Source organism: Anomalospiza imberbis, chromosome 9 (genome assembly GCF_031753505.1).
Source record: "Anomalospiza imberbis isolate Cuckoo-Finch-1a 21T00152 chromosome 9, ASM3175350v1, whole genome shotgun sequence".
Lineage (NCBI taxonomy): Eukaryota > Metazoa > Chordata > Aves > Passeriformes > Viduidae > Anomalospiza > Anomalospiza imberbis.
Window position 1 is genome coordinate 11,409,300 of NC_089689.1, and position 23,100 is coordinate 11,432,399.

The 23,100-nt window shown below is 37.1% G+C and overlaps 1 long non-coding RNA gene across 2 annotated transcripts in view; it reads left to right on the forward strand.

Moving 5' to 3' along the window:
- The window catches only part of LOC137478965 (uncharacterized), a 166,382-nt gene that overhangs the window by 111,781 nt on the left and 31,501 nt on the right, over nt 1–23,100 (forward strand). For both annotated transcript variants that reach the window (XR_011001905.1, XR_011001904.1), the window contains exon 4: nt 15,007–15,115. This is a non-coding gene — a long non-coding RNA (uncharacterized lncRNA). The remainder of the gene's footprint in view (nt 1–15,006; nt 15,116–23,100) is intronic.

Below are 23,100 nucleotides of genomic sequence, written 5' to 3' on the forward strand. Positions count from 1 at the left end.
ATACCTTAGCACCTGATGCAGTGATGAGAAGACAGCTGTTCTGCATGGCACTCCTTGCATTGAAAGGGTGAACTCCTGCCCCAAAGTCCAGGCAACACCAGCTCTGACCAGTCTTTTGTCAATTTGAACAGCATCTCTCTCAAGCCACTATAGTATTTTACTACAGAAACTTTCAAAATACCTACTTAGAAGTTTGAAGTTGCTCTAGTGTGTTAGGAAGGAGGCTGACCCATTTCAACAAAAATGTTGGGGGCAATAGGGAATATAAGTTTTCCTCTGCAGTAAGTTTTCAGTGGAAACCAAGTTGATGCAAAGGCATTTTGTAAATCTTCCCCTCACTTCTTGTAGTTCATGTTCTTGAACAGAAAACAGAATCTGAACACAGATCTGACACTTAAACTGAAACTTACCTCTTTTCCTCCTTTCTGTTCCCAGGAGACATGGGAAAACTAAAACAATAATGTCTTAACTCACTTTCACTGGTTTCCCTATACAAAAATGTACATTTCAAAAGGATTAGTCTGTTAAAAATGCATAATGTACCTTGGGAAGGGTGGAGATATCTTTCAGTCATGGCTATGTGGTTTTCCATATTTTTATCACTATCTGCCTTCCCAATGGATCCCAGGCTGAGCTGGCAATGGGCTGTGGGTTGTCACTCAGTACCCATAGCTGCCTCCCAGCTCAGGCACTGACAGAGCCAAAGCTACAGCCAGGGAGGCTGTGGGCACAGGGCCACCAGAGATGGGGCAAGTTCCAGTCAGCTGTGGCCAGCACAAGCCCAGAGAGCTCCTGGGGCTCTGCTCTTCAGGTCAGTGCAAACTTCCTATTGGCAATGGCAGAGGTCATATGAACAGGACCACCCCAAACATATTTATGCTGCCTATGAGAGAACTATTGGCATCAGCATGGACACACTGAAAATTAAACAGAAACTGTCCTGTCTGGCAGCTTAAGTGTGGGAACCTGGGTGCTTCCTTCAACCACTTATACCTCAGATCCAGTATTAAGGAACTAAATATAATGTACTTTGTTTGAATGTGTTCCTTTCAGACCACTCAGCTTCAGAGAAGACTCAATATGGTTTTTGGCTAAAGCAGGAGACTCTCAGTAGGTAATTTTTCATGCTTGCTGTGGCAGAGGCTCTGTAGAAAAAGGCATTAATGTATTTTGTCCTTCTCCTACTTTTCTATAATCACCCAGGCAATATTACAAGAACAAATCAACCTTGCATATGAGAATGAATGCATTTCAGGATATGAAAACAATTTTACATTTACTTGTCATCTGCTTTTCAGTTCAACAGAAAAAACTGAATCTCCCTCACACAAGCTTGCTAGATGACAGGAAGTTATTTGCTACTGTATTTTCTTAGAAAAACAGAGGAAATGAGTCCTCATGCTTCTATTTCCTGCATGGGTGTTCTAACTATTAGATTTGATACTGTCACCTGGAAAGAGACAAACTGAAGGTTTGTCAGAAAAGGCAGACTGAACTTCCTTCAGTTTTTAAAAGACGAGAAGCAAGTGGACACCTTGTGTTAGAGGAAATGTGGACATGAAGAACTAAGAGATGTTCTTCTTCAGGGGCAGGACACTTGGCATCACTCTGTCTTTATTTGCTGCTTGTTGAAGAAAATACAGTGTTTAGGCAGCTCAGCATCTGCAGGGCAATCCAAAGTGAAGTTTGCCATATTCTTACATTGCTCTCTGCTGAGAGCCTCAGCACCATGTTCAAGGCTCCAAATTTTGTTTACATATCTTTATTTAATTCTTTGTTTTATAGGCACTTTTATTACACCTAATGCATAACTTCTCTATCCCTTCCTGAAATCAGGGGACAAAAGTGCATTTGTACTATAGAGGATATATGCATCTGATGTAAAGCATTCAGATAGTTTGATACAAATATAGTTGTGGAAGAAGATGAATGTATCTTAGAAATATTAATCTGAACCTGATCTCATGGAACAGTTAGAACTAAAAATATTGGTTTTGAAAAGGTGTGTTGGTGTTCAGAAATCCAGTTTGAACTGAGAAAGATAAGAAAATTGTTCTGCAAATGTGATGGATACAGAAAGGCATGGTGTTTTCTGGCTGAGATAATCCTGAAGGAACTTCATCCTGCAGTGCTGGTAGCACTGGCACTTGGTATGCCACAGCTGCAGCAACATGCCCAGAAAATTTAAATTCAGTGTGACAGTTCTTAAGGTGGCTTTAAATAGAAATTTGCAATTTGTAAAAGTGTTTTCCAGAATTTTATCAAAGGAGTAGAAGATGCATAGGACAATAACTCAAGTTTCAGGATTTGTGTTCCAATTAGACTTTTGGAAATATGATTGTTTTGATTAATGTGGGAATTGCTAATAAGAACTACTGGAGCAAGAGGCTCACTAAATCTGAAACCGAGGTATTGTTTTTCTCTCCAAGTATTCGGTACAGTAAATTTACTCTTCTAGTAGGATCATATTGTAACTTTTGAAAATGACCTTCCAAGAATGTGGTCTCTTACCATTACATAAAAATAACATTTTTGCTTCATGAAGGAATATAAGGATCTGCAGAAACAGGGGATTTTAATGTGCTAATTAACTTTCTTTTTCACTTTTAACAGATAGATGGATTTAAAAAAATCATTCTAGTCATATCCCTGAAACTTAAATGATGTAATTTTGCTTGTAATATAAGTTTTATATTAAAATTTATGTTGTTTTTAAGTAGAACAGAAATAGAATAGAAATTATAAAAAAGTCTAATGAGGTACTAATTTTTCTGTTTATTCAGTCCCTGCTTCTCTTTGTCATTTCTAGTGTGCTAATGCTTGTGTTCCCTTTTGTGGATTTTTTTTTTTTTTGTTAACCTTTATTAACACTCAATCATTTTTAGATGAGTTCTGTGAAGGTTAACAACATTTGACATCTATTTGTAAAATGAAGAGGGGGAAAAAGGTGGGTATTTTTGTTTTATTTCACTTTTTTTTTTATTTTAAGAAAAATTAAAGTTCTAGAAATACCTTTTTTCCCCTGTAGTTCATTATTATATCAAATGATGTCATCTCAAATAGATATTTACTTAGTATGTTCTAGCCTTACATAAAGAGAAGAATTAATCAAAGTACATTTTCGGCCATTGTTCCTTAGGAAACATGTTTTCAATCACTAAATATTTTTTAATATGCAAACCCTTCATAGCCCTTGTTCCGAGCCATATTGTGTTTCCTGGCAAACAATGATATTGAAAGAACTGGCAAGGTATTTTGGAGGACACTGAAAGCTTTTAGTATCACCTCAACGAGAAGGTTTTACTCTCTTTTCCTTTGCTGCAGACACACAAACAGGGAAATTACTCTATTTGCCCTTCTGGATCATTTTAGACACTCATGTGCAGAGTGATTGTTTAAAGAAACCCCTAATTTGTTGGGTTTTTTTGCATAAGGCACCATTATGAGTACATATCCGTGGTCCCTCCTTCAGAGTCCCCTGCAGCAGTTATTTATCCTGTGCCCTGGGGACAGCTGGGAGTTCACTCTTGTCTCCAGCTGGTCTATTCCTACCTGTGTAGGTGACTACTGGGGAGTTTCTGGACCATCAGGGAACTGAGTAGGCACCCAAGCACTGCTCTATCATCCAGTTATGCAACTATAACAAAAGGACTTACAAATTCCATAACTCTTGCTCCAGAAGGAAAATTATTCTCATTTGTCATAGTTAAACACATAACTCATTTGTCAGAGTTAAATAAGCACAGGTGCAAAATCAGTTGCTTGCTTAAGTCCATGAATATACTTTTGCAGTAACAGAGGATGGATAAATGAGAAGAGATTGTTTTCCCATTATTTCAAGGTGAGGTTTTAACTGAAGTTTTGAAGGTTCTTCAGAATGAAAGGTTCTGTGGTGATTTGCTTCTACTTTGAAAAGATGCACATTGGTAGTTGATGTGCTAGTCAAGTACTTGCAGTTCTTAACTTCTGCCATCTGTGATCAAGATGACCTTGGTTCTTGCCCTTTCCAAATAAAATGTATGGCTCTTTTACTGCGATTTCTCACGGTAAAATGTGTGACCATAAAGTAGCTCAGCATTTTTGCTGAATGATAATCTGCTTGGAAACAGAAGAGAGCTGAGGGACATTGAGTCCTCAAGTGTTATCCTTGTGTGCAAGAGGCGAGAATCCAAGGCTGAATTTCTTCTTTCAGTGTCTTGACTTTACAATTACAGGCACCCTCAAATGAACTGCTGCTTGTTTTATAAGTAAGAGTAATTATTGCACTTATAAGTAAATTTGTGATATGTCACTCTTTACTTAAGTGCTAACATTTTTGATGACATTAATTTAATTAAATTAAATTACATGCAAATTGCTTGTATTACAGTATTTAATGTAACTTTCTGACTTCGGGTGTTCTCAAGTAATTACAAGGACAACTAATTAATTTTCATTAATTTTTAATATTTTTGTAGCCATTTTCCATTTAGAATTTAAATGGAAAGGGGGTATGAATTTAAATAGAGGAAAAAAAAAAACCCTTAAAATACTTCAGAGATAAGTTAGAAAAATCTCAAATCTTACCTGCTCTTCAAGATCTATACAGTCCTATAAAGTTCTATAATCTGTGAAGTCCTATCTTGAGAAAGATATCATAAAAAATTAAAAAAAAGTCAAAACAAGTTAGAGATAGTAATAAAATTATCTTATTTATTGCTTTAAGCAGTTAGTGAAACTTCTTGAAAAGTCTTTAAAAGTAAATCAATAAAATAATAATAATTTTTCAAGTCCCTTATATCTCTTAATATTAAAGCATTTCTTATAAGAACAAGCATCTAAATGATAGGCACAGCCCCTAATGGCCAGATCCAGAAGAAAATAATCCTGTATCTAAATTCAGCTTATTTTATTGCAGAGTTTAAGAAAAGTTGCAATCTGCTTTATGTGCATTTGTGAAAATGGGCTAATGCTGTTAAGGGCATTGTCTCCCTAACCACTGCATAATAGCTGACTTAATGCTAAATACTGTAATAATATCTTTGTATCTTCTGATGCAACTGATTCATCCATGTTAGTAACTACACTTTCTCTGCATGTCAGGGAATTAAGAGATGCATCAAACTGTACCAAATGGAGAAAGAGTGACAACCATTTTTTTTTTGGTAAAAGCTGGGTTTGCAATATTTGCTAGAATGCTGACCTAGATTGTCCTAAATTGTTTATGCTTTAAAGTCAAAATTTTTTAAAATAAATTTTCTCTAATGGTAAATTTTAAAAGAGAGACTCAAAGACATGCAGGTTCTTTGTGTTGAGTTTTTAGAATGCTGTGTTGGGTATTTGAGGACTGCCATGGTATTGGAAGTGGAAAGGCTCTCATCAGATGAGCTGCAATGATCTCTTCCAGAGTCCTAACACAGACCAATGGTTTAAATCATGGGAAATAAAGCTAATAAGTATTTTATTAGTTGTAATAAAACTGCCAATGCAGTTTAGGCATAGTCTGGTCCCAGCAGCAGCACTTTTTATAGCTGGGTTGCCAGACCCTGCCTTGGCTGATCCTCCTTGCTGGGCTCTGAGTGTAGCTCAGAGAGAGCTCATTCCAGAGTGTCACTGGTGCATTCACAGTGACACTGGTCACTCTCTCTGTACTGAAACCTGCCAGCATTGCCAAGCCAGACCTCTCAGCATGGCACGGGTAAGAAAGACATTCAGGAGATGATTTCCAGTTTAATCTAAAAATTTACTTAGAGTTACATGAAGTGCAGCTAACTGAAAGCTTAGCTAGTTAGTTGATGGCTCCTATGTCTAGGGCATACAGGACATGTCATAGGACATCCTTTTTTCAACGTGTTAATAATTGTTAAGATATAATTTATCTTCAGCATTAACTGCAGTTTTTTAAAGAATAATAACAAACATGTTCTGAACACAACTAAAAATCTTTGTCTTAATATAGACCTAGAATAAGCTCTTCATGAATAATTTTGAATAGTTTGCCATATAAAAATTAATTGGTCAAAGATGTTTCTAAAAAAGAATACATTCCACTTTCTTTTTCTTATTTCTCAATCACTGCAGCTCAGTAGCTTCATCTCCAAGTCAGGTTGCCTCCTCAGCTCCATCCTTTAAAAAGTACTGGATTCTTCCACTAGGAGAAAAAGATCAATAAAATGATGACATGTTGTGGCAGTGTTTCTAAGTTGATATTTTGGGGTTTTGGCTGTAATGTTTTGGCATACACTCTTCGGTTGAAAATCTGGTGCCTGAATAAAAAAAACACAGCAGAAAACATTTGAATCCAGGTTTTGAAATGTTGTTACACCTTCACAGAAACACCTGGGAATATTTTAAACTCCATTTAGTACATTTTAACTGAACTATTTGAAAATAAGCATGAATGTAACTGTGCCTGCTGTCTCCTGCATAGTTCTCTTCCAACGCTTGTTTCATGCTTTTTTCTTTTTTTTTTTTTTTTTTTATTATTCTTAGTGGGAGAAAAAGGCTGCTGGAACCTGTAAAAATGTACAAAAGCTGCTCATTGAGAAAACAGACCTTTGGCTACCCTTGGCAAAAGCATGGGATTATGGATTAGGAATGGCAGCAACTGTCAAGTGTAAAATACATGTTGGGTTGGTGAGTACAGGTGCATACAAAATGGCTAAGAAATAGCTACACAGTGCCCCTGATAGGGACAGGACTATACTGAATATTTCTTTCATACAAGAGGTAGAGCAATTGAATTAGTTTGCAAAAGCTTGTTTCAGTTCTGAAATCTACTCCTTGCGAAATGTAAAGGCAAAAACTTTATCAGTTACTTCAAAGGGAAGGTGTTTGAAATTATTGTGTTTTTTAAATTCCATTTTATTTAGTCAATGTTCTTCAGGATCTTTATCTATTTATTAAAAAATCAGTATTTTTTAGTCCTTTTATACCAGGTTTATAGAGAGAAGATAACCATGAGCCCATTCTGTTCCAGCCAACTTACTTTTACAGGGGAGAAGCAGCAAGTGTCCCTGCTGAGCCATGATTTACAAGGTAAATAGCAAATGCCAAAGATTAAGTGGTGGTTTTCCCTTGTTTGGTGCTTAAGGGAAGAAATAGGGTTACTTCTCTGTTTAATTTGGGCTAAGTAATGCCACTCTTACAGTGTATCATTCTGTGCAAGTGCTTCAGTTCCTCAAGATGGGCATCTCGGGAACTGAACATGTCAGGAATTAGTGTTTTAAACATGATGCCCTTTTTAGCTGAGGGAAATAACTTTTTCCTGTCCTTTTCTTACTCCAGATTTTAGATTTTAGAAGTCCTCAACAACAACAACAACAAAAAAAAAAAAACCCAAAAAACAACAACAACAAAAAAACAACTTGAGAGGTGAGGGAATGTTCCCACTGAAAATCTTTTCAGCTTGCCTGTGACCAGCCTGGATGACCATTTAAAACAGAAATTCTTCTTAGATGTTGATTGCTGCAATAGCTAAATGAACATAATAATATGAACATAATAATACTGAATTTTATCTGTGGGTAAATTATGCAGACACCAAAACCAGCAGAATTCCTGAAGTAAAATTCCTTAAATCGTTAAGTTTGCTCTGTAAAGAAAGCTACTGACATGAAACTCAGAAAACCAGAATAATTCTAGGCACATTCCATGTGCAGAAAAAACCCAATATGCTGAGCCAGGCTGCGTGTTTTTGTTGTTGTCCTTTGGATAACACCAAGCACTGCTTCACCAGCTCGGAGTAGTATACGTATAGGATTATTACTTTAGGAACATTTCACTGTCATATGCTAAGGGAATTAGAATCTACTGTGAAGTTTCAGCAGCAGCAAGAGACAGAAATTGAGGACTGAGGGCTTTAATCTGGGGGGCTGGAGACCCAGCCCACAGATGAAGTGTGGTTTAAAAGGAAAGCAGAAGGCATGGTTAGGGCTATGGCAGCCCTGGAATTATGAAATCAGAATAGATACCATGTCCCTGAGCATTCTGTTGGACAACTTCAGGGCACTTGAGAAAGTCAGGACAGATGAGAAAGTGGGTTGTGCTGTAAGACATGGAGAGAGCAGGTGATAATCTTGTTGAGAGCTTGTAGGAAGAGTCATAGAATAGTGTGGGCTGGAATGGACCTTAAAGCCCCCCATCATGGGCTGGGATGCAATCACCTAGATCAGCATGCTCAGGTCAACATCCAACCTGTCCCTTCACACTTCTGGGGGTGAACTTCTCTGGGAAACCTGCTCTAGCCCCCTTTAAGTACTGTAAGACTGCCATGAGGTCTCCCCAGAGCCTTCCCTTCTCCAGGCTGAACAACCCCAGTTCTTTCAGCCTGTCTTTGCAGGAGATGGTGCTTCAGCCCTGCCTGGCTTTGTGACCTCCGCTAGACCAGCTCCAACAGGTCCAGGTCCTTCTTGTGCTGAGGACTCCAGACCTGGACACAGTGTTCCAGGTGGGCTCTCACAAGAGCTAAGCTGAGCAGAGGGGGAGAATCCCATCCCATGACCTGCTGACTGCCCCTGTGTGGATGCAGCCCAGGATGCTGTTGGCAGTCTGGGCTGAGAGCACACACTGTTGGCTCATGCCCAGTTCCTCGTCCACGAGGGTGGCAATTATAAATCAGGAAAAGATTTGTAACAAAATATTCCTTCAAATTAAAGACAAGCATTTTTCAGGTATTAGTGTCATACTGTTTCAGGTAATAGTGTCATACTGACTTGTTTCTGAACAAAGTGGAGCATGTTGCCTTACTTTTTGAGACTTATTGACTCTTGTGACTTGCATGTGTTTGTTACCACCTAGTGGGAATCGAATCTCCAGGTGCTGTACCATCTGTTTGGGAAAAAGTGCTCTGTACCTGACTTTCAATTTTGTAAATGAAAAGCAGTACTTAGTATTTGGGGGATCATTTAGGAAAGCGAACATGTCTGTAAATACCAATGAATATTTGTCCTCTCTAGTAAGGAGGAGTTTTAATTTTTTAAATTTTAAAATTACATTGGAATGTCAAAGATTTTCAGTTCCTTTTCCCTACTGAAGAAAAAAGAAGTCTAAATTTTTCCAGGAAACAATAATTGTGAGGGCTCTGGTAAAATTAGTTTGGACCTAACATTTCACAAGTTATATTACTGTCTTTGTTAACAAATACAATTTCTTGTTCAAACTACCTAATAGAATCATTAATATATGCTAGTGCCTAACTCTGCATATTCTCTGCTGTGGCTGGGCACTGGAGTTGTTAGAAAAGGTAGTATTTTGTTTATGCAGGGTGGTTAGAAATTGCTGGTATAGGTTTTTATCTTGTATCTTCTGTACTTCAGCATCTTTTCCCCCTGAACCCTTTAATTTTGTATCTATTAAAAGAGTACACAGCCTCTCAACAAAAATTAGAAGTTTTATTATATTAAGTACCTCCCATCCATACAGTAATAGATTATACTATTCTCACCTGGAGGTACAAGACAGGCAAGTCTGCTATTTAGGTAAGGATTTTATCCCCATTCAAATTAGAGACAAAGTCTCTCTGTTCTGCATTTTTATCTATAGAGGTCTTTTAATGAGGCTCAAGAATTGTTGCATAATTTGTGAGGAAACAGTTTAACAGGGCAGTGCCAAAATTTGGACCTGAATCCATTGGTTTAGGATTACAGTGAAGGTTTGTGGACAAGCTCAGCTATGAATCATAACTGGCTCAGTTTTTGGCCAGAAATTTGAATTTCAAGGTTATCTTTCTTTTGCCCTTAAGTCTGTGGTGCTGTTTTGCTCTGGGAGGTGATAAGGTGCCAGCTCACTCTGCCAGAGCAGCTCCTTGTGTCCTGGGATGTTTCTCAGTGTACATGTGGTTCTACAGGTCTGAAAGGGGGGACCACAGAGGTTTAATGGATGAGTAGATTTCTTTCTTCAGTTAGTATTGTCTTCAGTCATTTCTGAGAGCAGCTGGAAAAGCTGCAATGGAATTTTTTCCGTGGATAAGGTACTGTATAAAGGTAGTATATAAATATTACATAATTATGTGTAATATGTAACCTTTGGATGCAATAGTTGGTCCCCATATAATAAGGACTGAACTATGGGATACAGGGATGGATTATTGGTGCTCACTCTATGCTTTTCCATGACAAAGCTCATGAAGGCTAAAGGCTTAAGGCAGTATTCTTGAGCTGTTGAGCTATCAATGGGCCTCCATGCAAATTGAGTCAGTTCTGATGGAACCAGTAAATCAGTTTCAGAAATACTAACACCAAAGAACAGCTTATTGTGATCACATTGCTGTCGAGCACTTCTCTACTCCCAGGCTTCTAGAAATATTTGAAAGGCAGTATGGTGCACTAGTGAAAAAAAATCATTTAAACCATGAATTTCTGTAGCATTTAGTCATTGCTGCTATTTGTAAGGCTTAATCTCTCATTAATGAATATGCCTTACTCAATGTTTTTTTCTGAATTACTTCTTTACCATCTGAGTCGGATCATATACTAGGCTAACCTTGATTTTTTGACCATGTTTATTTTGCTAATAATAATTAAAAGTTTGTCCAAATGAAACCAGAGTGAAAGTCTCAAGGTATGTTTTATACAGAAGAGATAAACCAAGAACCAGCCCACATGACGAACATACGTTTCACAATGGTTTATGTTCAGTGAAATGTGATTTTGGCCTTGGCCTTCTTGATTCATTTGCAAATTAAACTACTTAGAACTCCAGAGGACCCACAATACAGCTGGGCATACAAGTTTCTGAGAATTTTTAAGAGATCTTTCCAATTGTGTCAACAGTCCGATGCCAGCTTCAGATTATTAATTGTACAAAATGTGTTCTGTTCCTACAGTTGTTTTTATTCATTGTCACCAAGAACAGGGAAAGTTAATTTTCTTTTTATAAACATAATGTATGGATCTTATTAAAGACAAATACAATCTAGTGAACACTGAACTGATAAATGCATTTTTACAAGACTGTTAAAGGTCCATCTAAATTTTAAAAATTGATGAGTAGAATGAAACAATGTTCTCAATATGAACACCTAAATGTTTTCTTTCTGGAACTATAGCCTTTATTTCTACTTTGCTAGATTTATACTACACAAGAGCACTGGAACTATTAAAGCCAGACGTGATTAGTTTCCAGCTTTTTCCACCTAGAAGTATGATAACATGTTTTATTTTCTTTAATTATGGCACAATTATTTGCTACTCACACTCTTTGTATTGTAAAGCTGCTCAGCCTTTTCTTTACTAGTCTGCCTTTTGCCTCCCAAAGTGTGCTTTCCAAAGTCTGAAATACCTAGAATTTATCCACACTATTATTTTTGCAGATCTGTAAATGAAATATGGCATGGAAACACCATTAGCAATACAGACATTTAGCTAAACACTTTTAGCCAGTACAAGCTTATGATAAAGTGTCAGGTGCTCTGCTTCATTAAATAGCACAAATTGAACAGATCAATTCAGTAAGCCATTAACAGCATTTTGCAGAGATATCTTTAGACACTGCAGCTATGCTTCATCAAAATGTGTGTACCATCTTCTTCCTCTCTCTGTTTGAATTCCTTCACTGCACTATGCATTTTGGTGATACTATAAACTTTCAAACCTAAAACCAGCAGAGGGGATTTATTGTAAACACAAATGCAGCTCTATGAATTTGGCTTAGCAGGCAGGACCCCTTGAAGTTTCACCTTTCAAAGTACTTTTGTCCTTTTTTCTAATTTATTCCCATTGCAGGCAAAAGTTTAATGGACCAATTAATAATTCATAAAATACTTGGCACAATAAAAGGATTTACTTCCATGTCAGGTAATATGAGGCATCCTAGTACTGATTTTTGAGACAGTTCAAAAGCTACAGTATCAGATCATTTTTACATTTTCTTGGAGGGATTGTGAAAGGCTAGACTGCACCCAAAAGGCTTCTAGTGAGGTGTGTCACTGAAGGGGACAAGTAGATAAGCAAGATGGGTTCATTTTTTTGTCACAGAATGCAGTGATTTGAGCACAACATTAATAAAAAATACCCATTTGAATCAAAGGACAAGATGGTTGAACATAATTTTGGGTTAAATGGTATATATATGCCCAAGGATTTATTTTCTCACTAGTCTATGAAGTGATGCAAAAAGAGAGGAAAACAAAAGGATGTGATCTAATAGTCAAGGGGTAAGCCTCCTGTTTATTCATGGTTAGTGGTAGTTCTCCAAGAACATTAGTAACAACCTTTCAAAAGTCCTGATTATAGAGAGAGATGCTGTGCATATTAACAGCTGGTCTTTGCCCGAGAGAATCTACAACCAGACTGACAAAAGCAAAAAAAAAAAAAAGGCAGCAAGTCAAGGGAAAAAAACAAGGCAACTACATTTGAGTAGAATGATAAAGATGCACTTGAACTAAACCAAGTTAAATAGATGACATCACAGTGGAAGAAGAGTTTTTTAGAGTGCCTCTCACTTAACAGATTATTTTGATAATCTTGAAAAAGGGAAAAGTGGGAAGCTAGTAAGTTATGCTTTGTAGAGATCTGCATAGTAAAAGATATCTGAATTTTATCTCGTTGTTTTAGGGAATACGTACAAGATTTGTTCTCTGGTTGCTTTCTTCCAGAATCTAGACACTCACCAACCCAGCTTGCTTCAATAAGAAGCAAAGCTACTTTTCTTATTCAGAAATTAATGTAGAAATTTCTATAGCTCTGATTCAAACTATTTTTTTCCTAATTAAAAGGTAACCAGAAAAGTACTTTTTTAAAGGCTTAGAAATGTTTTACTTTACTTAAAGAAACAGCATTGCATTACAGTGCCTGATCTGCTTTGGCATGAAATAAGATATAGGCTTTCCTAATAAAAACCTTTTATCATTACTCACAACAAAAAATACTAAGTGTGGAAATTAAACTATGTTTGAAAACTGTGGCACTAAATTGCAGTGCAGGAAATATTTAAATTGGGCATTTAGTTATCCATACTTTTGGTTTATAAATTGTGTCTGCTGCGAGAAGATTTTGGATATTAATCAGTATAAACAGAGTTATGCAAAAAAGAAATCCAAAAATATTATGGGGCAAGACTAATAATATCTTTGAAAGAATATAATATATAAATATATTATATAAAATTTAATATATTTATATATAAATATATATTAAATCCTTGAAATAATATAATTTCATTTAATTAGGGGGTTGGCCTTGTTTTGTAACAATATGAGCATGGGTCTTGTGTCTGAAGAAATATTTGTGACCCAGCTCCCCTCAGTCCCCACTATTCCAGAGCTGTTAAATCCATATAGTTTTGGTGGTGTCAGCTTGTATGGCCTTCATTTCTGTGGATGCTGAAAGTGCTCCAGGGTAACTGACCTGATGTTCCCAGCCCTGGAATGAGACTGGCAGAAGCTGTAACCTTTCCTGTGTAAGGGAGCAGCAGTGTCCTCCTTTGTGTGGCCAAGGCAGGGCAGGTGGCTGGAGGAGGAGGACTGTGTCCTCACAGAGAGCTCTTGTGGTCCTGCCAACACTCTCATCTGAGAGTCTGTAAAAGGTATAATATGTAAGGATACAATAATTGTGGTGCACACAGCTCTCATTTGGGTTTGCATATGTAAGTGACCATCACATGCCTTCAAGGATATCTTCAAGAACCCTTAGTCTTTTCCCTTCCTGTGGTTGAACCTGAAGTTCCCATAAAGACATAAGAAAGGTAACCAGTACCGTGGGAGTGGTATTTCTAAATTCTTTCAGCCAGATCTTGCATCAGCCCTATGTGTGCAGAAAGGACAAGCGTGCCCCATATTTCACAGTGTGGTGTACTATTTATTTAGAGAAGAAATCAAAACAGATCAAAAAATATTCATGCACATCTCCAGTGCAGTGGGAAGAGGATGATTAGGATGCTATGGATATTTCTCACTCTTATGCTTTTCAATTTTCAATCTTTGCTTTTAACCTCAAAGCAAATTTTATTTACATACCTCAAAGAACACACTGGCAGTTGCTTTTCTTGGGGTGGAAGTCCTTTCTGTTTATTTCTGCAGATAGAATTGCAGCCAAAAGCCTTTCCTTCAGCACAGTTCTGCTTGTTACTGTTGCACATCTTGACATTGCTGGAATAAATAATTATAAACTAGGGGAAAACAGACAGGGCAGTCATTTAAATTTTTGAATTATAAGTTCCAGGTCATACTAATTATTCTGAAAACCATTCAACAGCTTAATAAGACAAGGGTTTGACCGTAAGTATTATTTTCATTTGTTTGTGTTATTTGAGACTGTTGTAACTGGCTGCTTAATGGTCTGTGTCATGTAGGTGTATTATTATCTCTCATTGGCACATTTTACTCAGTTATCATTAATGGCACAGAATGTCTTTTCCATAATTTTCTCTTGGAATCCCAGGTAAGGGAGCAAGATCAGTGGCAGTTTTATCAGTGAGTTACATTAAGCTGCTCTTTGCCACTTCATCTCAGACTGGTCCCTGCTCTACATAATGTCAGTGCCACTCCACTCTCTCATTTGCCAAATGAATAGCAGAGCTCTCATTAAATTAATGCTATGATTTTTTGCACTGGATTACTGGCAATATGTTCAGTTTGCTCTTTTGATTTTACTGAAAAATGACTCTCAAGTACCAAAGAATAAATAACCACAGTTATATAAGAGCTAAAGAAAATAAAATGGTGTTTGAGTTATAAAATCAGTCATGGTTCTTGACTGAAAGTTCAGCAGTAATTGGGGAGATTAGAGGCAGTGAAACACATTAGTTCAGCTTGCAGACATACCGTGTGGTCACTTGTCTTTTTATTTGTGCTAAGTAATACAGCAGGTAGAATAGAATAAAGAACAGCTTTTTAGTCACTCCTGTCTGGATAAGTCTGCACCTGACAGACTTATAGTCAGAAAATCTTACATATCCATGAGCTTTAAAGGAATGAAGTCTTCATTTTCTGACTAAAGGAATTCTAAGCACCCAAGTATTTAACCCCCAGAGAAACAACAGTCCTGCTACAATCAGGAGAAAATGTTGTGTGCTCTTCTTTTATCTTAGATATGGAGGAGGGTAAGCCGGAGGAGAAGCAACCAGTTTGCAATATTGTAGTCATGGAAATTGGCTGGAAAACCAGGAAATTCAACCACATAGCCATTCCTTCAGTCTGGTAAGCCCTTTCTGGTTTGAAAGCAGTTCTGTGTCAGTGTTTGTTGATTGTTGGCCAAATGTGAGCATTATTGCCAAGGGAATGAGCTAAAGGCTCTTGAAAAACCAGTGTAAAATAAAGTAAGAATATTAAACTCTTGAAGAAGAGACAGGGGAAAAGAGTGAGAATGTTCATGTGGGCTTTGGCAGTGAATTTGCATTACCAAGAGCACAGAAGCAGTTAGAAGATCACAGAATCACTAGGTTGGAGAGACCTTCAAGATCATCAAGTCCAACCCATGCCCTAAGACCTCAACTAAACCTTGGCACCGAGTGCCACATCCAGTCTTTTTTTAAACACATCCATGGATGGTGACTCTACCACCTCCCCGGGCAGACCATTCCAGAATTTATCACTCTGGAGATAAGTAAAGAAAGGTGAGCTTGTAAAAAGCATATGGTATGACATGAAGGTGAGAGAGTTAGAAGGCTAAGTGTGAGAGATGACTCAGAACGGCAAAGAATTCTGAGATCTAGTGATTTCCTGAGTCACAAATTCACCGCTAATTTAATTTAGATTGAAAGGAGAATATGAGCTGTAAAAATGCAGAACCAGGTTTCTAGAGTTATTGCAGGTTTGGGGTTTGTTTCAATCAGGCACATGACCATGTTCATTGGTCATGATCTGAAGACTCATGACCTGAGCATCCCTTTGAGGTATCATGTTGTTTCATTCTGACCCCTCACCAAAACACTTCTGTGTGTACAAGGATGCCATGGCTGGCACTGCTAAACAGGGAAGAGCTAGTGCTGGAAAACTTAAAAAACCCTAAAAACCCAGATTAATAGTACAAGCATGTCCACTGTACAGGATATATCCTGTCTGGGGGAGCTGCTGCCTTGCAGTATTTCATAGACTCATATAATGGTTAGGACTGGAGGGGGTTGGAAGAGACCTGAAAGATCATACAAATTAACATTGGATGGTTTTAAGAATTATCAACTGGAATTGATAAAAGAAGTAGGAAACAGGAGTATATGCTCTCTCTGGGAAAATTCAGCATTTGTTATGACTTATTCAGAAGTATTTGTGACTAGCCAGTCGGATAGATGCTCTGCTATTCTAATCAAGATTGGAATTTCATTAACTAGTACATGTTGTAGTTCACCAATGAACCCACCATTTCAAAAATAAAATTAGGCTGAAGGTAAAAGGAAGAAATTCTAAACAAAATTTGGAAAGCAGTGATTAGTTTTGGACAATTCAAAAGAAATAAAAATTTTAGATATATTCTCACTTTCAAAAAACAAATCACCGTACATCAAATGCCTTCCTTTAATTTTAAGGGCTACTAATCTCCTTATGCCAGAGTCTCCTAAGGGCAGGACATGAGGCCATTTTCTTACCCTTCTCTGTAGCAACCAGGAAAAATATACATCTGCTTCCTCTTCAAGATGCTTTACTCTGCAGGGGATGAGACACCCACTGTTCTGCCCAGGCTGGTTGGTGTCATTGTCAGCTTCCAACTTTTTGCCCTGCCCCTGTTTAGGGACTTACCTCTTTAGTGTCCTTATGTTTTTTGAATTGAGCAGGATAATTCACAGGGGGAGAGTTCTAAGAGAACCCAGAGTATGAAAACTGGTTTGGCATCTGGGAATGTGGTTATTGAAGGAACATTTCAATTTGTGTGCTGACCACATTATTGGGAGCAATATCTCACAGCAGACTTATATGTGTTACTAGGTCACTGTCAGAAAAATTGTTTGTATTACCGTCCTAAACTTTGGTCATCAGAGAAACTTTCAATCAGATAAAGATGGGAGGCTTTTTTAGTCTTTGCAAATAGTCAGCTGTCTGTTTGCTGAGTCTTTTTCCAGTGTCTGTCAAACCAAATAAACCAAATTCCTTGCAGTGCAGTATCTGACATTTGAGGCAAGTAAAAGGCACGGTAAAGATCAGTGTAGGCCACTGATATAATAGCATGTTGACATGAAATTAATAAACATGGGTGTTGTGATGTATATTTTATACTTAAGCTTTTCACATTTATCGATGATGTCATGATAGCTTTTATCACCACCTTTTAAATTTTCTTTTCCAGTAGTGCTGGAAAATTTTAAAATGCATAGGTAGAAATAAAGGAAAATTATTGGAAATTAAAATTTTTTTAACTGTAAGGTAAGATGCCAATTAGGTCATGCTCTGGAACATGCCCAGAGAGAATGTGGAAACTCCAACCCTGCAGTTATAAAAATCTTGCCTGAGCAAAGCCTTGAGTAACCTTGATCATACTTTGAAGCTGGACTTTGCAGGCCTTCAGAAGTTCCTTCCAACTCAAACTCTTCCACTGATTTGAAGCATCAAATCTGGCTTAAATATTCTGAGCAATGCTTCCTTTCTGAGTTTCTCATTTGCTGAGGTCTTTGTAGAAGCATCTGAGAAATGGGGCTGTGTTTAAGCTGTTGTTGCACAGGTGGCAGTTAAACAGATGGCTGACAAGCACCATGATCAAAGGATGCTTGTTTCTCTGTGTATTGATAGGGATTTAGAAAACTATGTGGAAAATCTTTATGGTAAGCCTGTATTACATGTAAAATAATACTTTCTTTTTTTTTTTTCCCTGCCAGGCATATATTAGCTTGATTTACATGTAAAAGGAAGGAATATAAACTTTTCTCTTATTTTATTTTGATGATAAAGTATTTTTTAGGAGACATCTTGTAGTCCACAGTTTGTTGCAGAACGATCTGAACTGCACTTTTTAATTCAAAAATCATTATCCTTCCTAGAAAGGAATGTGCAAAAGTAATCAGTTTCTTTTACTAGGAAGATGGAATTTTATTTCTCATTTTATTCATTGCTAATTGGCTTCAAATTATCAATAATAACATAAACCATATAAAAATTAATTTTAAACATAGCATATCAAATGCTTGCTCTGGAATTTTCTCTGGTATTTCAAGAACACTGATAGTTGGATCACTTCTTTAAACATATTTTTGGAGACTTCATATAATTCATTTTGTAATTCTGTAACTGTATTTTGTCACATCAGCCTTCTTGTTGGAAATAATATTCTCTTGCTTAATAGAACAAGAAATTACCCTTGAGATATTTATTTTGCTATAAATTTTCCTGGTCAGTAATAATATGCTGACATTTCTGCTGAGAGAACTTGATGAAATCTTGTGGGTTTGACCTATCCTTGAGAATCACTCCTGGGAAAAGTGCACACTACAGCAGAAAATGTTGGAGTTCTGGTGTGATGATGTCATGTTAAATTCATTAGAAGTACACAGAAACAGAAATTTTGTGAGTCTCAGAAGATGATGAAGTATGAACCTGTGTAGTAGAGGGGAAAGAGATGAGTGGAAGAGAAAGAGAAAAATGGTTTGTTCTTGCCTGTTTTCTGACCTGCTTGACCTTATGCTGTCAATACAGGTGGAGAAGACCAGTGAGCTTTCTTTCTTTCCTGCTGTCATCCACTTTGGATTGATCTGAATCTTCTTGCGCTTTAGTTTCTAGCAAGTATTTTGTTGGGGTTTAACTTCGGATATTTACCATTTGTTTGTCTCTTGATTTTCAATTTTAGTAATCTCAATAATTAGAATGAGAGTCACAGAGTTACAGCAAAACAAAACAAAACTTCTTCATTCAAATTGTATCTTAGGTGGCCTTCTGTACCTTAGTTCTGTATTCCCAAAATCTCAGGTTTATTTGGGTGAGCAAGGTAGGATCCATCAGTCTAAGCAAAGGCATCTGTACATCAACACATTTGGGTTTTAGTCTTCCACGCAGATTATCCATTTTATTCAAAATTAAAGTCTGACACAGATCAGCTGCACAGTGTCTCCATGAGCTGCCAGGGAATGATGGCACAGGTGGCAGTGCTCAGAAGTCAGGTAAGGTAGATCCTTCTCCTGCCCCTTACAGATAGGGAACTAAGAGAATGCTCATATAAATAACTTATCTGGATAAGCAAAAACCTGACTCTAAGCTAAAATGTTTTGTAAATATCGACTTGGGGTTAAAACAGGATCCCAAGACACGACAAATTATTTTACATGCTCAGACTCCATTTGGGAGCCCTGAGCCCGTGTAGGTCTTGTTTCTGTCTGTCTTAGTTGAACAGTGCTGTGACACAAACTCTGCCCCAGTGACCCAGACAACAAACTGGTTTTTCATTACAGAATGTTCTAGCATTATTCCCAGCAACTTCTAAGGTACTGATGGTATTTCAGCTGGTCTTGATAAAGGGAAAATAACTTCTGAAGGCAGAATGAAAGATGAAGGACTCTCTTTCAGAGGCAAGGCTTCATCCGGAGCTGTTGTTGAGACTTGTTACATGAACACTCGAATTCTGAGGAAAGCAAGACCTCAGCACCTTTCCAGGGCTCTTGGCAGATGAGTTGCAAACTGTCCAGAATATGCTCTCACTTGCAGCTCCTATATAAGAAACTTTCTTGTTGGTTCTCCAGGGTTTTTTTAAAGAATTTTTATTATCAACAAAAAAGTTGGTAGTACTGTTTCAGAACACACAATGGAAAAGCATTCAAGTTTTCAACAAGATTGAAAACTGGGTTAATTGCTGGTTATTACATTACTTGACATGTTTTCTTTTTTTCATTCTTCAAGGTTTCCAGAGTTTTTTTATTCCTTTTTAATGCAGTTAGCACAACTCATGAGGAAAAGTAGATACCATGTATAAGTCTGTTATTCTTTAGCAAATAGTTCGCTTAAGTGTCTTGAAATACTGCTATTGAGGAGAAATTAATTGAGTGTTGCCGACATAGAGTGATTATCTTTTCCTTTAAACTTGTGATTGGAAATAGATTTTACTTTTGCTTGAGGCAGTGTCACTGCATTTTATATGAAACACTAATTTTCTTTTTTTAAATGCTGTATTCTGTGACTCAAAAATTTTTCTTTATTAAGATTATATTTAATTAGGACTGAGTGAGAGAGACACACATACTAATATCCAGATTTGGGGCTTTTTTCTTCTTTGTGCAGTGTGAGGCTGCCCATTTTATTTGTTGGCAGCTAGGCTTTGATTCAGTGTGAGCAGTGGCTTTGCAACAAGTGTGGTTTTGGTTAGATCCTGAGAGGTCTCATGGTTTAAGCCCAGCTGGCAGCTAAATGCCCCACAGCTGCTCACTCCCTCCCCTGCCAGTGGGGTGGGGAGGAGAGTCAGAAAGGGAAAAGTGAGAAAACCCATGTGTTGGAATAAAGATGGCTTAATAGGGAAAGCAAAAGCCATGCACACAAGCAAAGCAAATATAAGTAAGATTTCCCATGTTAAATAATTTGCTTTCCTTGAGCCCTCTGTGTTTTCCTTCCCCCCTCCTTTCTAGGTTTTTGTTTCACTCTCTTGTCAATATTTCATTATATTTTCTAGCAGTCTCTTTTAAAAGAAAGAGAGACAAGAGGAAATGGGAAAGAGAACCACAGTTCAAATAGTATTTCTTTGCTGTGAAGTAAAAACACCTTAAGAATTAAGACCAAGTAATTTCTTGCAAGTGTGATTATCAGTCCCTGTAAAAATCAGTGTGATAACCTTCAGATTACATCTACCCAATGCTGCCCCACTGGAGGAGTCAGAAGTTTCATGAGCATTTAATCAAACTAAACTAAATATAAGAAAATAGAGGATTTGGTTGAACTGATTTCTTCTGTGCAGCTACTTGGGTTCAACTAGTATATAAACAAAATACTTCATTATTGCATGTCAGAGGCATAGGCTCAGCTATTAGAATGCTTCCAGTAACCTTGTTAGAGAAGCTGTGAACCAAAATGAAAGAAAAGGTTAAACATATTTTTAGGTTTTTGTTTTGTTTTGTTTTTGTTTTGTTTTTTTTTTTTTTTACTGGGCACACAGCAAAATCAGAAATTTTCAATAAAAGTTGTGAATGCCATTAGGGAAAGATAAAGTTTAATTGTTCTTCATTCTTGATGAAAAACCTAAGACCAGGTTTGAAATTATTAATAAAAAAGTAATTGTTGAGTTTTGAAGCTTGCAATAATGTGATAGTTGCCCTTTCTGAGACGTAGTCTATTGTGCCTTGGCTATCTCCAAGGAGATATGGGCATGGTTGTGTGTATGTGTCTTCTTTTTCCTCTATAAAGTGTTGTATTTATTAGTTCTCAAGTGTAAATGGGTGAAAATTGCCTATTATAAGATTTTGAATACTTTTTCAGCTATAAGACAAAAAAAGTATCTGGGGAGAAACCCAGGATTGCTGAAATCTTTTAAGATTTGCACCAGTTCTGCCATTGTGAATAGTGCTTTTAAAAAGCAAACTATGAAACTGTTACAATACATTTCTCACTGTGTTACTTGTCATTCCATTTATTAGGTAAGAAATAACCAGCATCTGAATTTCATATCATGGCTGCTCTTTGCCCTCCATCTTTTAATTCCTTGTTATTGCTTGTAGAGCATTTTAATTTATATGTTAATAAAACTTGCTTTTGACTTTAAAGTACTTCAGATTCTTAGGTTTTTCCAGTGCACAGTAGTACTTCTCAGAGTCTATATTCCAGTTACAAAACACTCCCAATTCTAGTCTCGGGTGCACTTGAAGATAAAAGGGGGAAAGCATCTTGTGTAGGAAAAAAAGCCCCAAACAGCTTTTTGATACTGAACAAATATTTCGGTAAGTTGCCTGCTATGACAGGCAGCACAGCATTTTGGTGATGAGAGATTGAGTACCTCTGTTGTACCAAAATACTAAGGTCAGTCTGTCTTCAAACAATAAGCAGGAAACTATTGCAGTAAAAAAATATGATCTTACAACCAAACTTTACACCTTGCAGCATGATCCTTAACTGAAAGGGCCTGTGTTCCAGGTGAGAGAATTAGTATTTGATTTGGTCTTATTGCAATTAGGTTTGTTTTGAGTTCTTGTGCTTACTTACATGCTATTTTGAAATATCAACACTGCTTTTATCATATATTTCATTGGCATCCCACTAGCAAGAAAAGATACTCTGAAGAAACATCTTTCTGTATGTGTAAGTATTCCTAATTATCTGCCATATCCTTGTGAACTGCTGACTGCTGCTGTTTGGTAGCTGTGGCCTGATAAATTAAGCTACATAGATGTGTTTATGTGAAAAATCAAATGTTAGTCCCATTAATATCAATCTGTATGTGAAAATCTATATGCCCTATGAAAGACTCTTGGAAGCAGTAGTTTAGTTCCATGGTTGCAGGACATATTTGTGAATATGATCTAATATGTCAGGAACTGAAAAAAATCACCGTCAGGCAAGGATCACTGCCACCAATGATTAGAATCAGATATTCAGAAGCACTTCTGACAGTTTGTTATACACAAAGCTTTTAGTTATGCAGCTCCTCTCTCCTTTTAAGCTGTCTAGAACTTTGCCAAACAATAATTTCTTCCTTGAAGTTGTATTTTTTGGGTATGGAAAACCTTTTGACATTGGGGATAAGTAGAACTTTGCTTTGATGGTGAACTTGCTTCTTCTTGCCTGAGAATGTCCACAGAACAACTTGCCAAGAAGTTTATTGGGATTAGGAAGTTCAGGAAAAAGAGAGGCATGCAATTTTACCTTTAGGAAATATTTCTTCAAAGACACTTCCTTTCGTCTCTCTGTGTTTTTCCTGTCCTTCATGGTGTGACACTTGGTGCCAGGGGGATGTGAGTCTTTTTCAGGCAGGTATTTTTGAAAACTGAATTTGACAACAGAGTTTTGTTTAGAGAAGGAGCTGTGCAGGCACCATTTGACATAGTTATACATGTAGGTATACTGTTAATGAGGAAATGAAAATAGTTATTAGCTGGACAAATAATATACTCAAACCTGGAATGCCTGTTCTTATCCTGTCACAGCACAGGCATGCTATGATGATTTAAAGGTTTGGAATTGGGTACCAAGATGCTGTGATGGGATGTAAGTTTACACTGTTATGTGTATGTTATTCATCCATAACTCCTCAGGACGTTAGACCTACAGATTTCTTTGCTCTGTCTTATTCA